Raw genomic sequence first — 16,633 nt, forward strand, 5'->3', positions numbered from 1 at the left:
TTCAGCAGAAAATGAGGTAATTTGCATAACATAACACTGTCCGTGCAAGGGTAGTCTTAGGAGCTCTCATGCATGCCCCTGCCGGCTGTTCCTGGATCGCTCGGCAGACATATTGGCTGTCTGGAGTCTTACTCTACTCTTAGACTCCGTGCAAGCCTTAGTGAATCCAGCCCTAAGAGTTTAGCCTTTGTCAGTCTTAATTTAGTTATTAGTCTTGGTCAGTCCAGGTGTTTGAAAAGCTTTCAGGCAAAAGTGGAAGAGCAAGACATATTTTTTTCTTTAATCATGGTTTTTATTCAGGCTATTGTTAGAAGAAAAGTTTTATTAAATTAGCAAGTTGGAGCCCACCAGACCCCGGCTTAATACAGTTATTTCCACTGGAAGTATTACAGTGCAGTCTTGGTCAGTTAGGGTATGATGAAAGGATGCAAGAAAAAAGAGTTGACGAATAAGACTAAATGTCTTTCTTTGATCATGCTTTTCATTCTATTGGGTGAAAAAGTTGTTTAAAAGATCTTTAAAATTCATTTCACAGCATCTAGAAAGCCCATGAATTGTGGGGCCCTAGCAACCCCCAGATCACTGGCTTAATGCAGTTATTTCCTCCACAGTTATCAGTGCAGTTTTGCCTGTGGATTGAATGCATGAATAACTTCCGGAAAAAAAAATGAAAAAAAAAGACAAACTGTGACAGGAAAAAAAGAAAAAAGTAATCTGGATCATGTGACTAGACCAGGATGGAGTAGGCAGTGAGGATGGGGCGTCATGGAGCCTGTCCAACTAGAGTACCAGATTACCTAAGGCTATACCTGGTGGGTAATATCTTTGCTCTACTGTCTCAGACACTGCAGACTAATACTAAACTTCCATATAGTTTTAGTAATGAAAACTTTAAGTCTTTAATGTTTGTGAAGCATGGGCTTAACTCACTATGAGCATCTAATTAATCCTTTTTCAAAGCAAACTTAGGTGTAAAGTATTCAAAATAAGTAGCAGTTTTCTTGAAGCATCTAGCCAGCTTACTTAAACTGTAAAACAATTCCAGTGATATTACTTCAGCTGACTAGGGATTCATTCTGCTGTTTATCAAACCTATAAAGAAATATATGTATAAAAAAAAACTAACAGATAAAATCAGCAGACATCAAAACATTTTAAAAATGTTTCCCCTAAAATACATCCAAATAATCATATAAACAAAACAGAGAAGATCTGGCATTAGAAGAAACTCAAAAGGCAAACCAGGTAAAAGTCTGAGACAGATGGCTTTATTGTGAAATTTTTAAGAAATTCAAGTCCATGGTATCTCCTATTCTTATATGTCCACTTAATTATATTAAATCATTTAGCATTAAAAATGGATTACAAAATGACAAGTACAAAGGTCACACAGGAAAACTACACAGGCAAAACTAGAAAACTAAGCAATTCCATGTTACAGAGAGATAAAGCCCTTATTGTGGATCAGACAACACGTGCTCAGTAGCATGGTCACTGGAGGGGCTACAGATGCAGCATGGGACTGAACAGCTAACATTACCTCACTCATACTGGTGAGAAAGAGGTAGCTTATGTGCATTTTAGTAAGCAGCCTTAACAGCCCGATGTCCTCTGTCCTGCATAAGCAGTGTGAGACTTATTCAGGAAGTTCAACATATGATGAAGCATAGATGCACATCCTGAAAGCAGTGATTTTAGAGCGCAAGAGGTTGCCTTGGGTGGTTGGCGTTATAGCACCCATACAAGCAGCAGTATGATTCTGCATAAGCATTGCTGATCTCATCAGCCCCAGAAATAGGTTAGATTGAGCCCAGGGGAGACTAAGATGGGTCTAGTAGGTCTATTGAATGAGAAGAGGAGATGGCCGTGGCACTTGATGGCCAGCTGCAGGGGGGAAACAGTCCCGCAAATCAGAGTTTTCATTATATACTACATCAATCCTCCTTTGAAGGAGGTCCATGGGATAAATCTTTAAGGCCCCTGAGCCGGCGGTTAACATTACTCAAACCGCTGAATCACTTACAAATGCCTTCTACCAGCACCTGCAGGGCTGCATGGATCAGGCAATCCCAAGCAAAACAAAGACTCTTTGTACCAAAGGCAAGCGACCAGTCTGGTGGACCCCAGCCATAAACAAACTCTACAACAAAAGGAGAAAGCTACTACAAGATAGAGCAAAATCCTTAAAAGGTAAGACACCGCTGATCACTATAAGTAAAAAGCTAAGAGCTCTCATAAAATCATCCAAAGCTAATTTTGAGAAAAAAATAGCTAAGGACTCTAAAGACAACCATAAGGCATTCTTTAGCTATGTCAGAAACCTAGGAGGAAACTCCCAGATATGCTCAGAATTAGTTCAAAATGATGTGAAGATTACTGATCCTACAGACATTGCCAACATACTGGCTGAAAGGTTCGGTGCAAACTCCCCTCCCCTAAAGGAGAGATATCTATACCAAATGATTGTAGCCCCCAAACATCTCTAACGCCCAGGTGAGAATTGCTCTCTCCAAGGCAAAGAACACAGCATCCATGGGACCTGATGGTGTCCCGGGCTGTGTGCTCCATGAACTCAACGAGGAATTAAACCCCAGTTAGGACAGCTGTTTAATCTTAGTCTCACCTCCGGATACTGCACTCAGGAGTGGCGCAGCGACTGTGGTCCCACTCCACAAAGGCGGTGCCTCCACCGACCCTGGAAATTACCGTCCCATTAGCTTGACAAGCCTTATCTGCAAAGCCATGGAGAGGATCATAATGGATCTCATAAATAAAGACATAGGGAACTTGCAGACTTTGGATCCAACCCAGTTTGGCTTTGTCAAAGGCAGATCATGCCTTCTAAACTTGGTTGACTTTTCAAAACAGTCACCAAGGCCATTGACGAGGGAAAGGCAGTCCATACAGCCTACCTAGACCTGGCGAAGGCTTTTGATACAATACCTCACTCGGGTATCGTTGAAAAACTCATCAACTTAAATGTAAACCCATACATTACAAGATGGGTTGCAAACTGGCTGAGTGACAGAACCCACAGGGTCAGAGTTGCTGGCGCCATGTCAAACTCAAAGCCTGTCACAAGTGGTGTCCCACAGGGCTCAGTCCTGGGCCCACTCTTGTTTGGCATCTACTTTTCTGAAGTACAAGCAAACACAGGAGGGTTATGGCTGACAAAGTTTGCAGATGACTGCAAACTGGGCGCCGTAGTTGAAAACACATCCGACACAGATATCCTTCAGAAGGGTCTCACAGAAACGGATAACTGGTGCCAGAGCCATGGCCTAAAGTTAAATGCCAAGAAATGCATAGTCATACCTTCGGGAAAAATAAGGTTACCCCTAGCTACCATATAGGTGGCAATCCCTGAACACAGAAGAAGTTATTAGGGACCTGGGAACCCAGGTTGACAGTAGCCTTTCATTCGACACTCATATTGCTAAAGTAGTTAGGAAGACCTTCTACATTGCCCACCTTATCATGAAGGGATTCACATCTAGATCAAGGGAAGTCATAGTCTCCCTATACTCATCACTCATCAGACCAATGATCGAGTACAATGCCCCATTCGGAATGTATCTGACCCGACACTTGCAGCAGCTGGAGAGGCCACAAAAGTTCCTCACCAAAAGGATAAAGGGTCTCAAAAATCTGTCTTATGCTGCCCGACTGAAAGAACTCCAGTTATATTCATTTGCTTACCGCTTGCTCAGAGGTGACCTATGCCTGACATACAAGGCCATGTCAAACCCAGATTTGATGAACATGCTTCATCTCAAAAAATCTAGATCCCTCAGAGCCACAAGGGTGGGTGACTTAAACCTCGACACAGTTATTAATAGGACGTGCTGGAGGGATAGATTCATCACCCAAAGACTCCCTATGCTGTGGAACAAAATCCCGGTTTATGTGAGGCAGAGCACCTCGCTGGCCTTGTTCAAGAGGAATCTTGACCAATGGATGGGAGATCGCAGATACACCCCAGGGGTTACCTCAGTGTCACTGCTCGACAGAGGCATAGCAAAATAATGGGCATAGTTTCTCCAAACTAAAGGGGTGGCGTAAGCCACAAAACTATGGGCTAGGCTTATAAATGCCCTCGGGCAGATAGCCTAGTATGAACCTATGAACCTATGAACCTATATGCCAGTTACCCTCTGAGAATAATTTTTTATCCCTAAACCTAATTTACATCTTCTTTGTCATTAAAATTATTTACCCATCTTGTTGATAAATCTTGATATGAAAATTTATTCTGACCAGATATTGTTTGTTGCTGGTTATGTCTTTTCCAGCTTTTACTCTGACTTTATGGAATCATTTCAAACACAGGACAATAATAACATATTAGAATTAATTTTGTACTTTAATAAAAACACCAATAAGAATAATAAGAACAGTATTGTTTTTGCTTTATCTGCTACAGTAAAGCATTTGACCAGGTACACATTCCATTAATCTTCAGCACATTACATAAATTCATGTTCCAAATGAATATATACATGTGATTAAATCTTATATGATTGAGCCTCTGCATGCCTGGCTATTAACTGCAAGTTGTCCTCTGCTATGCAAAGCTTGACAGATAATAGACAAGGGCATTCCTTATCATTGTATCTTTACTCTTTTTCACTTTGACTGTTATTTTTAAATATCCTTTAGTACCCCAGACTTACCTGCATGAAATTCAGTAAGTTATGTGTCAACATGATTTCCTTTGCGGGTGATGCACTATTACATTTTCAGAACCCACACAAAGCTGTCCTCATGTTGCTGCAGACTATGGATGACTATAGGAACACATCAAATTATAAATTAGCATTGAAAAGTCACCTTTTTGTTGATCAGCAACATAAATGATTTTAAAGATTTTTTTTCTTAGTAAATGGGCTAATGTATTTCTGAATGAATTTAAGCAGTTATGAACTATATATAAACCTGATAGTCAAATATTTATTCACCCATATTTTGGCCAGATATCTAAATTCAAAACAGACTACAATATATGGATTAACCTTAAAATCAGCCCTTTACCTAGATAATCCATTACAATAAATATATTACCTGTTTTATATATATATAAATATATATATATATATATATATATATATATATATATATATGTTTGTAATAACATTATTTTGTGTATCTCGTCTACTTTGTTTAAATCAGGAAATAAAATAATTTCAAAATTTTCTATTGAATAGCAGTATCCTTTTTATAATTTTAAATAGTATTTTACATCCAAACAACAAATTTCAAATCTGCAGCTTTTCTATGCTGCATCAAAATTAGTTAAGCTGTATAGTAGTGTGGGAAGAAATAGCCAGGGAATTGTTATGGCTAGGCTTGTATAGGCCCTAGGGCTGATAGCCTAGTACCAACCTATGAACCTATGAACCTATGAACCTATTCACTTTGAGACAAATGCAGATTATACCCCTTCAGATAATAAAAACAAGATCATTGATAAATAATTTCAGAAATGCCCTACGTCATTTCCCATCATTAAGAAAACGTAATGCATGTTTCCAGACCTCCATTGTTTTATTATAGATGTGTATAACCTCCTGAGAAAGCTTAACTGGATAAAGGAACTCGCATTACATAATCCACTTCCCAAATACACTAACATTCTAACAGATAATAAACCCTTAAAGTAGTTGCCATTTGCAATGTTAAAGAATCTTTTTTAATCCCCTTTATTAAGAACAGCTCGATCTTATCAAAAGATGAACTAAGGGCAGATTGGAAAATTAAGAAAACCACCAGAATATTTCTAACCCTAATGAAAAAGTGCTATTGTTAAATTTCCATTTTACTTTATCTATGACTTGAGTAAACACAGGTCAATTTCTTCATGGTTTGATTATTCAGGTAAAATCATTTATTCTTGATGTACATGTGAATAGTAAATTACCCATATTATTTAAATTGACATGTCTTAAAGTGTTGACTATTTTTTTTTTCTCTCATTGCAGCTGACCATTAGCTGTCCCAGATCCTCTCCCAGTATAAAGGGTCTACTAGGACTACCTTAACCTCCTCCAGGTTTAAGCCAATCTATATCTGGGAACTGTGTGGAGACTGAGGATGCTGGTGCAATATCATATTGCATGCTTCTGAGTGTACTTAGACTCATGTTCCATCATGACAGGCTTGGCACCTCTGCAATCACTGCCCTCAGGAGGTGCATGTGCTTGCATTTACAACCTCCTAAGTGAGTAGCTCACCACTCATGCAGCATAGAGCTGTCCAGGCCTGCATGTTGCATAATGCAGTGAGCCTTCAGGCTGCCTCACTCCCTCAAGGGTGGATGTGTCAACATTGTTTACTCACTCCAGTCCTACTCTATACCCTTCCTGTGCTGCTAACTGAATACAGATCATCTGGAACACAATTAGGACTTTATCCCACTGTGCCACAGGAACAATAGTGGATGGAAGTGTTTAGGTAAATGAATATCTACAATGACTGGAAATAAATGTGGATGGTATATGTAAGAATTTACGTACTTCTAAATGTACGTACCCATAATTTACATTGCTCTATAATGTCTACCTCTCCCAACACAAACTCAGTAATGGGTAAAATGTCTACTCCATATTCATTAATAATCAGATATGCTTAAATTATATATTCAGTCAACATTGCATGATCCTGCAAATCAATAAATCTGATATAGTCCTTCTTGGTTAATAATTTGAAAAAATTCAGTATTGTATATAAAATGGATTATAGACGTTATAATTGTTTAAGAGCTGTTCTGATTTCCTATCATCCATCTGAGAAATATTGCTTCATTTGTATTATCTCTGCTTGGGTGAACTTTTTATTACAAAACACTAGTTGAGTAAAGAATATTCACAGCTATACTAAAATTCATTAAACAGTCTTTCTTCTTTGAAATATTCACAACATTTCTACAAGCCTCAAAAAATATCTGAATTTGTGCTGTATCCTAAGTAAGCTTTGTTGCTTAAAGGACTAATATTATATCTCTGCAGCATTAGATGAAAAAAAATCTTGCATTGCTGAATTTGCCATAGTATTTACTCCCTGATAAGTGTGTTTTATTGGTTCCATTAAATGCATGTACTGCATTTTGTTGATACATATTGGCATTCTTTAAGTGACCCTATTTAACAAGAACCATTATATGCATTTTTTTATTTTAATGCAATACATCAATATATTAACACCAAAAACAAAATGCATAACTCTTTACAACAGCATCTAAACTATTAAGAAATAATAAGAAAATGAAAAAAATGAGACTTTAATCAATGTTTTTTTTAATAAAACACTTAACTTTAACCAGTAATTATAATCAGATGTGATCTCGTTAGTTGTCATCCTTATAGCGACTAACTAATGTTGACAAATATCACTTACAATAATTGTAAATTCCATAAAAGGTGGAGTAGTTTAATTTTTCACTTTCTTGTGGTTACTGTTCTTGAAATGACTAACAACCTCCAAAGAAATGAGGTTTGCATTTTAGGGATATTTCCAGAAATCAGAACATTAAAACCAATCAACAGAATCAAAGGCTTTGTTTATGACCTGACTAATTATTGATAATTCTTTCGGAATATTACTAGCATAATCAGTTATTGTAATTATGCTTTAATAGTATCTTGTGTTTGTCAATTTAATATAAAGCCAGTCTGATTTTCATCAGTTACTAAAGGAAGGGTTTAATTTTATTTGCATAAATGGACATAAAAATGTTATACTCAATATTCAAAACAGATATATGTTTGTAAGATGAGCATGAGGCTGAATCCTTCCCTTGTTTCGGTACAGGTAAAGTAAGATTATGAATCCATGAGGGGGGATGTTTGAAGTGCTCTTGTCTTATGTGAATACTTGTAATAAAATGAGCAAAACATTAAGTGATAATATTTTATAAAATTCTGTAATAATTCCATCATTTCCTGGTGGATTGCTTTCATTCTTTCTTTTTTATTATTTGCTCTCTTATTTCTGTCATTGATGTAGGTTTTTCTAGTTTATTTGTTCTGTAGTTCATTTGTAACATATAGTTGCTGTCCAACAAAATTTTGATCTCATTTTGTTCCCTAATATTGGTAGAAGTACTGAGCTTGCAAAACAATTTTCTAAAACAATCTAAGATTTCTTCTTTATCACTAACTTTTCTATTACTATCTAGATGATTAGATATTTCATTTTTTTTTATAAAATATCCAATTTATGTAAACTTTTAGGATTTAAAGTGTAGGATTGTAATTTAAACTTTTCTTAGCAAATCAAAACTTTATGTTGTAAAATTTCTAAATAATTCACATTTTTTATTTCAGTTAATAAGTTCTTACTACTTTGTCCCTGATCCTAAGTTTTAATTTCTCAATTTTAGCTTGTAAATCGAATAAATCTTTAAACCTCTGTTTTATTTTATTGAAGTAACAACCAGTCATCTTATCATATAAGTAAGCTTTTAAAGAGTCTCAAAGAAAACATCTGAGACATCTCCATAATTATTAGTGCCTTAAAAACTGCTGAATCTCCTTTAGAACCCACTCCTAACATATTTTAATTTTGTTATATATGTTGACAATCTATGACAAGAAGTAAATTCCTTGCTCTAACATTAAAAACATAACTAATAGCATCACAGTCTAATAAAGAACATGGCACCACTTTAACAGAAACTAAATCATCGTAAATGTAGATCCTGTGTGTCCTAGATTGTGTTCCAAATCTATATTAATAATGTGTAAAAAATGATGAATCAGGTTCAGGAAAAGAATTAGTATCTATAATACTTGTTAATGCAACAAAATGTAATAAAGTCTAGCTGCAGTGGAAATTCTGTGTCTATTAGTAGCAGTAGTATATTTTCTATTTAATAGATAATTATAATCACTAGCTATTATGAGGCTTCCTCTCATACTTGAAATCACAGCATAATAAATACTTCATAGAGAATTATGGTCCATTTCTTCAAACCCAGTAAATACTAGGTAAGGTGAAGAGTCTCCCTTGTAACTCAATTACCTGTCATGCACAACATGTCCCTACTAAGACTAAAACTATAGGTTCATAGGTTCATAGGTTCATACTAGGCTATCTGCCCTAGGGCATTTATAAGCCTAGCCAGAGTGTATTTGGCTTTCGCCACCCATTTTAAATTAAATTTGCTCTACCCTTTTTCGAGGTTAGTATACTGTACCTCTGTCTAACAGTGACACAGAAGTGACACCCGGGGTAAACTTACAATCCCCCATCCACTCATCAAGATTCCTCTTGAAGACAGTCATTGAGGGACTCTGCCTAACCTGGACTGGGATTTTATTCTAGAGTGAAGGGAGCCTCTGGGTTATGAATCTGTCCCTCCAGCATGTCCTATTTATTTCAGTGCTGAGGTTCAAGTCTCTTGAGCGCGTAGCTAGATGGGATTTGGATTTTCTGAGGTGCAGCATGTCCAGTAATTCCGGATTGGACATGGCTTTATACGTTAGGTATAGATCGCCTCTGAGCAGGTGGTATGCCACTGAGTAGAGCTAGAGTTTCTCTAACCGGACAGCATATGGCATCTGTTTGAGCCCTTTGATTCTCTCGGTGAGGTACTTTTGTGGTCTTTCCAGTTGCTGCAGGTGTCTGGTAAGGTACATCCCAAAAGGGGCATTGTACTCAATTATGGGCCTGATGAGGGATGAGTAAAGAGGCAATATGACCTCCACTGATCTAGATGTGAATCCCTTCATGATTAGGTGGGCTATATAAAATGTTTTTGTAACCACTTTGGCCACGTGGTTGTCAAATGAGAAATTGCTATCAACTTGGGTCCCCAGGTCCCTAATTACTTCTTCCGTACTTAATGGATTACCACCTATGTGGTAATTTGTGGGCACTTTGATTTTGCCAAAAGGGATGACTATACACTTTTTGGTGTTTAGCTTGAGGCCATGGCTCTGGCACCAGTTGTCTGTTTCTATGAGGCCCTTTTGGAGGATGCTTGTGTCAGCTGGAGAGTTGATTATGGCGCCCAGTTTGCAGTCATCTGCGAACTTGGTCAGCCACAGTCCTTCCGTGTTGGCCTGTACCTCCGAGAAATATATACCGAACAAGAGAGGTCCCAGGACTGAGCCTTGTGGGATGCCACTTGTAACTGGTTTGGAGTCTGACATGGCTCCAGAAATTATAACCATGTGGGTTCTGTCCTTGAGCCAGTTTGCAACCCATCTAGTGACATAGGGGTTTATATTTAAGCTGGTGAGCTTATCTATAATGCCCGAGTGGGGTATTGTATCGAAGGCTTTTGCAAGGTCCAGGTAGGCTGTGTGGACCACCTTCCCCTCGTCAATGGCCTTGGTGACTGTTTCAAAGAAATTGACCAGGTTTAAGAGGCAGGATCTGCCCTTAACAAAGCCGAACTGGGTAGGATCCAGTGTCTGTAGGTCCCCAATATCTTTATTTATGAGGTCCATGATGATCCTTTCCATAGCATTGCAGACCAAGCTAGTCAGGCTTATGGGACGATAGTTTCCAGGATCCGTTGAGGCACCACCTTTGTGGAGAGGGACCACTGTTGCTGTACGCCACTCTTTGGGTACATGTCCTATGGTAAGGCTGAGATTGAACAGTAGTTTTATGTTTGGGTTTAGCTCTTCTTGGAGTTCATGTAGGACGCAGCCCAGGACACTGTCTGGTCCCATTGATGCTGTGTTTTTTGCTTTGGAGAGGGCAGTTCTTACCTGAGCATCTGAGATGTCAGGGGGGCAACACTCTGCTGGGATAGATATTTGCCCTTTTGGTGGGGGGGGGGTTTGCACTGAACCTGTCAGCTAGGATGTTGGCAATGTCTGCGGTTTCGGTGTATTTTTTGTCATTTTGGACTAATTCTGAGCATATCTGGGAATTCCCACCCAGGTTCCTAACATAACTAAAGAAAGCCTTGTGATTATCCTTAGTGTCCTGTGCAATTTTTCTCTCAAAGCTGGCCTTAGACGATTTTATGAGTGCCCGTAGTTTTTTGCTAACACTGATCAGAGACGCCTTCCCTTTTTGGGATTTTGCTCTATCATGTAGTAGCTTCCTCTGTCTATTGTATAGTTTGTTTATGGCTGGGGTCCACCAGACAGGACGTCTGCCTTTAGAGGATTGGGTCTTGGTTTTATTTGGGATTGCATGATCCATGCATTCCTGAAGGTGTTCATAGAATGCGTTTATAAAGGATTCTGTCGTCTGGGCCGTATTTTCCACAGGCCCGGGGGCTTTGAAGGATTCCACCTTGGTTTTGAGGAGTGTGAAATTTGCTTTAGAGAAGTTTTCTGGGCAGGGGGTGGGGTCGGGATGTGAAAATCCAGTGAGATTAGTTTATGGTCTGATCTTACCAGTGAGGGATACACTTCTGGTCTGGAACATAGAGTCCCCATGTTGGTGATGATCAGGTCCAGTATGTTTTCCCCTCTTGTGGGAGTGGTAACAAGTTGTTCCATAGCATCTGAGTTTATAAATTCTAGGAACCTTTGAGCTAGGGTGTTGGAGCTAGAGTAATGCTCCCAGTCTATGTTTGGATAGTTGAAGTCGCCCAATATAATGGTGTTTGGAGAGACCTTCATATTTTCCAGTGTTCTCAGGAAGGCCGAGTGGGGTTCTTGGGTTTGGGAGGGTGGTCTGTAGCAGGCTATAAACTGGAAGGCAGTTTTACCCACTGTTAGTTGCACATGGATAGTCTCTGATGCTTTGTGCTCTGCCACAAACCTGGAGGTGTGGGTATCTTTGACGAATATTGATACTCCCCCTCCTTTTCTGGTTCGGTCCGAGTTTTGGGGCTGAAAAGCATGGTATGAGGTATAACCTGGTAGTGCTGGGGTGCTCTCGGGAACCTTGAACCAGGTTTCTGTTACTGCACAGATATCGGTGTTCTCCATGCTAAGGGGAGTTTCGAGTGCATGCATCTTGAGGTTTAGACTTCTGGCATTGAGTAGCAATACTCTTAGTTTCTTATCCCTTGTGATACCTATGGAGGTGGGCTTGTCTTTTGAGCCTTGCCTAAAAAAGTCACTATGGGGGTAGCAAGAGCCTTTGCCAATATCCAAAAGCCCAGGGGTGACAGGTGCAAGCCGTCCCTAGCAAAGCATCGTGGCTTGTCGAGCATGTCATCCCAGGCTGACAGGCATTGGATCCCCTTTGAATTACACTAATACTTAAGACAATTGTTGAAATTAATCATCTTGTCTTCATATTGTGGCATCATTCTTGGTGAGGGTAAGATGCTACTCAAGGTCAGGGTCAAACCGGCCTGGGCTACATGCTCAGAGAGCTCCTCTATGTCTCTTTTCATGTAGTCCAGGGAGGTACGTCTCAGGTCATTCACACCAGCATGGACAATGACTGAGTCATATTTGTACTTGCCTTGGAGTGACCTGAGTGCTTGTGTCATGTGGCAGATCCTAGCGCCCGACAGGCAGCTCACCATGACCTTCTCCTTGTTCAACCTGCTGAGCGGGACGTCAGTGTGCCTGACGATAGAGTCACCTGTTACAAGTGTATCAGGTGTGTTGTTTAGCCTTCAGGGCTGTGACTGTTTGGCACACTGGCTTTGTGAGCTATGTGTTGCACGTGTTTTGTTTTGGGGTATTGGTTGCTTGGGTGTCTGCTTTTTATTTAGTGCCTCCGAGTATGTTTTTGTGTGTTTATGTGTTTGGTTTGCTGTTGTGGTAGGTCTATGTGAGACTGGAATTGTAGTGAGTGTGGTTTCCTTCTCCTCCTGACTGGTTACGCCAGTACTGAGTTGAGAGAGCTTAGCCTCCAGTTTGGCTATATGGTTGCATCTCTCACATGTGTTGGAATTTGTTGGGAGGAGGAGAGGATTGTCTGTGTACATGAGGCAGTTGTAACATTGCCTCAAGATTCCCAGATTCATCAGCTGGACCGGAGAGGAGATTGACAACTGACCTTTGGACATGCTAGAATAGTATTGGGAATTCCTTTATAATTGAAAAAAGGGCCAATGGGGAACAAGGTACTCAAGGGAGTTTGTGAGGGTGTAGTGCTTTTAATTTTTTAGTGCTGACTTATATAATTGCTTTAGTGAGCAAGTGCCAGGTAACTTAAATGCAATGTGTTACAGGTAACTTAAATGCAAAAACGACAAACAGTAACTTTCTTTCAAGTGAAACAAGGAAATAAGTACAGTAAGCAATGCAGATATCACTAGGGATCCACAGAAGCGCTGAAAAGCCGCGTTTTAGGTGGAATTAGCGTTTCAGGGAAATAACAAGCAAACAAGCATACAAACAAAGCTAGATTCAGCAGGCCTGGATCTAGTCTATGCTACAGCAAACAAGGTGTACCAATTTCCGTAAGAAACAGTTCAAATATGCAGGCACTATAAGCCTTTAACCAGAAATTCCCAGCTCAGAAGGGCAGAGTCCAGCCTCTCCTCCCACCGGAGTGCAGACCACGGACCTTCTTAATGTAAAATAACTGGCCTGAAGCCCAAGTGCTTAAACCAGAATTAATACACTTTTAGAATAACAAACACTTTTAGAATAACACTTTTTCAATAGGTTCATAGGTTCATAGGTTTTAATACACTTTTAGAATAACATACACATGTCAATTATACTAGGAACTAAGGCAGAGTTCCTTCCCAGAACAGCCATACCCCCTTCTTTTTCTTTAAAATTGGTGCTGAATAACACTGTGTAATCTTTAGAATTTACCCTACTAACATCATTTTAAATTGGGTTTCCTATAAAAAGACCATCTGAGCTTTAAATATATTTAAATATTTAAGTAAACTACCATTTTATAGCCACCATTAAGTCCATTAACATACAATGAAACACATTTTAAATGTATATTCATGTTTATGTAATTTTTCATAATAATGATGAGAATTTCAAATGATATTTATGTGGTGAAGTTAATATAGTTATTCAAATGATTTATATTTAATAAAATATGATTATTGAAAGATTGTTTAAATCGGTAGGCATATGATAAAGAGGTCACAACTAACTCCAAGTGTTTGCTAAGGCCACTTGCAGTGTAAATTAGAGCTATACACTTTAAGTTTCTGAGATGCTATGCTTTACATGAGTTCATGTCAGTGCAAAAACCTCTTGAGTCAGAAGGGAGAAGTATTTTGTGAGGAAGAGCAAGTAATATGAGGTTTTATAGTTGCAGATTTAGGAAGGCAGGCTAACAAATTAAAGTTTGCTAGCCATATTGAAGGAAAAGATTGGATAAGGAGCTTGAAAGGTGTAAGAAAAAAAGTATAATTAGTAATGAACTACAGTAAATAGGCAGTCCTAACTGTTTCTGCTGTGAAAAGTGATAATAACATATGCATTTGCAATAATTATAAATTGAGTATTTATCCAGTACAGCCTGTTTGGAGATTGTAAGACATGATGGACATGCTTTGTGGTTGGAACTGTATTTATAAAACAGATCCAGCCTCCTCTTATCAATTATCATTATTTGATGATGACTCTATATAAAGTATGTGTCAGTTAATAGACAGAGGTGTGCATTTGTGTAAAAGGCTACCATTTGATATAAGCACTATTCAATCTATTTTTCAAAGACTAATGATAAACCTATTAATATATTTAAATATGGTTGTGTACTTGGATGACTTGCTGATTACTGTCAAAACAGAAAGTGAATATCTCAGTATTGCATATAATATAATACAATGGCTGGAAGACTCCGGACTTACAGTTAAAAAAATAAAATAAAATATGAATTTGGCAAATTGTAGATTCACAACCTATGACATGCTCTTGATAGAAAAAGAAAATGTCCATCCACAGAAAAAAAAGTTTTATACCCACAGCCCACCATCACCACTACTACTTGTGTGAAATAAATTGGACATTCTTGGCTTGGCTAATTATTATGGAAAGATTGTACTTAACAACAGTTCAGTGTTATTACTGCAATAGCAAGTGATAAAAGAGGAGATGTAGCAGGAATTAAAATAACATCAGCAAAATATGCTTAGAATATATAACAAATATATTGGGTTGGGAAGGTGGCCTAATGGTTAAGGTGTTTGCCTTACAAACACAAGGTGCAGTGCTTGAGTCTCACAAGGGATAATTGGCTAGGCTTAAAATGGTTCGCAAAGGCAGTTAGCTTAGTACGAACCTATGAATTGATTGCTTGTAATAGGGCACTGTCACACTTTGATCCCCAGCTGGAAGTATTGTTGCATCTGTTTATGGTGTAAGTGTAATGATTCATTATATCACGCCTAAAGGCAGAGTTTAGTAAGGAGGTTTGCATACAAGGGTGATATATGTATTTTGTGTCATCAGGCTTCCCCCTGCCCACCCCACCCTCACTAACAAATGCCAACCCTACCCTGCAGCCTAAAGTCTGCACTGGTCAGTACTCTACTCATTCCTAAAAAACCTCCTCCCTTTTTCCGCCAAACTTTTCCATGCCTTAATACATTGCTTTTTGAAAACCCCTTGTCCTTCTCCACTGGTGAGATACATGTCTATATATATATATATATATATATATATATATATATAGGTCTACCTGATTACGCTGAAAGCAGAAAACACCAACAACGAGATAACCGACACTGGAAGATCAACAACGGAGAAGACCGACAGTTGAAAAGCCCAACGCTGAGAACACCGACATGATAAGGTAAGTGTGCGATAGGGACGGATGTTAGGGTCGAGGTGCAGGTAAGGTAAGTGTGTGATAGTGAGGGATGTTAGGGTGTGGGTCGGGTAAGTGTGCAATAGTGATGAACTTTAGGGTTAGGGGCAGATTAAGTGAGTTAGGGTTAGGGTGCGGGAAAGGTAAGTGTGCGATAGTGATGGACTTTAGGGTTAGGGGTGAATTAAGTGAGTTAGGGTTAGAGTGCAGGTAAGATAAGTGTGCGATAGTGATGGACTCTAGGGTTAGGGGCGGATTAAGTGAGTTAGAGTTAGGGTGCGGGTAAGGTAAGTGTGCGATAGTGACGGACCTTAGGGTTAGGGTTTGGGCTAAGGTTAGTACATAGATAGTTGGTTATGTAAGGTTTAGTGTAGGTTTGTAAGGTTTTTGGTGTGCTTGTGTTGTGTGTGTGTTTTTCGGATAAGGTCTGTGTTTTGTTGATTGTCGGGATTGTGGTTTGTTGGGCATGTGAAGTTTCGTGATTTTGAACTTTCGGTTTTGTGGTGTCGGTTATTTCGTTGTCAGTGTTTTGGTGTGTAGGTGTTATCAGGTAGACCCATATATATATATATATATATATATATATATATATATATATATATATATATATATATATATATATATATATATATATATATATATACTTTGCATGCTCGAGAGCCAAAAATACTGGAACGTTATTTTCATGAGATGAAAATAACAAAAACTAAAATCTTGAACCGTGCATTTTTCCCAGGGCAAGTAAACTCTTGTCCAAAACTTCATGTCAACACACCATAGTATCTGAAACCCAACCCCCCAACTACATATACCAACTCCAGGATCACACTAAAGTGGGGAAAAGGGAATATTTCCCACATTAGGCCTGGGCAAAACTGCACAGTTCAGGATTTTAATTTTCGCTATTTTCATCTCACAAAAATAATGTTAAAGTTTATGGGCTTTTGACCTAGAATAATAGGCCCATACATAAATA

Source organism: Protopterus annectens, chromosome 8.part0 (genome assembly GCF_019279795.1).
Source record: "Protopterus annectens isolate FY-2018-M chromosome 8.part0, PAN1.0, whole genome shotgun sequence".
Taxonomy (NCBI): Eukaryota; Metazoa; Chordata; order Ceratodontiformes; family Protopteridae; genus Protopterus; species Protopterus annectens.